Source organism: Ailuropoda melanoleuca, unplaced genomic scaffold, assembly GCF_002007445.2.
Source record: "Ailuropoda melanoleuca isolate Jingjing unplaced genomic scaffold, ASM200744v2 unplaced-scaffold75263, whole genome shotgun sequence".
Classification (NCBI taxonomy): domain Eukaryota; kingdom Metazoa; phylum Chordata; class Mammalia; order Carnivora; family Ursidae; genus Ailuropoda; species Ailuropoda melanoleuca.
In genome coordinates this window covers 4,136-5,428 of record NW_023250796.1, presented here as the reverse complement: position 1 = coordinate 5,428, position 1,293 = coordinate 4,136, and the positions used below count along the sequence as shown (strand labels likewise).

At 36.5% G+C, this 1,293-nt stretch overlaps 1 protein-coding gene across 1 annotated transcript in view; it reads right to left on the bottom strand.

Moving 5' to 3' along the window:
- The window catches only part of LOC100469981 (cationic amino acid transporter 3-like), a 7,565-nt gene extending 6,927 nt beyond the window's left edge, over positions 1-638 (bottom strand). Inside the window, 1 exon segment of the mRNA XM_034653270.1 lies at positions 450-638. The gene's annotated coding sequence lies outside the window, so the exon portion shown is untranslated.
- Positions 639-1,293: the final 655 nt, after the last annotated feature.

Here is a 1,293-nt window from a genome sequence, read left to right as displayed (position 1 = left end):
TATATATATATATATATATATGAACAATGGACTATTACTCAGACATCAAAAAGAATGAAATTTTGTCATATGATTTCACTCATATGTGGGATTTAACAAACAAAACAGATGAACATAGGGGAAGGGAAGGAAAAATAAAATAAGATGAAAACAGAGAGAGAGTTAAATCATAACAGACTCTTAAAACCATAAGAGACTCTCTCTTAAAGAGACTGGGGGTTGCTGGAGGGAGATGGGTGGTGGATCGGCTAAATGGATGACAGATTTTAAGAAGGGCACTTGTGATGGGCACTGGGTGTTGTATGTAAGTGATGAATCACTAAATGCTACACCTGAAACCAATTTTACCATATGTGCTAACTAGAATTTAAATACAACTTGAAATCAAAAAATGATCACTCTACAAAACAGTTTTCCACAGAAAGTTGACTTTCTATAAATCAACTGACCTGTACTGTTCAAAACTGTCAGTGTCAGGAATGGTGGGCTGAGGAACTGCTGAAGATTAAAGGAGAATAAAGAGATGACAATGTGATGTAATGCAGAGACCTGGATTGCACCTGGATCAGGGAGAAATATATTATTATAAAAAATTGAATAATTAGTAAACTTTGAATACGGACCATATTTCACACGCACACACACACACACACACACACATACACACACTGGAGAGAACAAGCAAATGTGTCAAAATATTAACAACTACTCAATCTCATTGGAAGATAAGAGAGTGTTAATGCTCCTATTCTTACAATTTTCTCTGGTTTTGTTATTTGTCAAAATGAAAAGGTAGGAGGAAAACAAAGTCCCACTAGAAAAGCTTATGGTTTCTCCTTCCCTAAATGTCCTTTATAAACAAGCTTGCCATCACTTTTGGTTGGAACCAAATCCTGCCCTGAATGATCTAGCCTCAAATCAGGAACATTAGATCAGGGGAGTGGGTGGGAAGATAGAACTCCCGTGGCTTTGGTTTACAACCAAATTTGTCAGCAAGCAATAATTCCGCAAAAGAAACTAAAACTTTGGCTCATGTTAGTATGGCTATAAAAATTATCCTCTTATTGTTATTTTGTGGGACTAACAAAAACTAATACACCAGGGTCCAAGTCTTGAACTCTAGAGGCATTGGGGAACATGTATAGAGGCTGGAGGCCGAGAAAAATGGAATCTGGAAAAAATGGTACCAGGTATATATGCAAGATTTAAGGATACATGGACACAGGGGTGAAAGAGAATCAGAATTTGTTGAGAAGCAAGTAATAAGCATATGTTATTTCATTTAACCCCCAT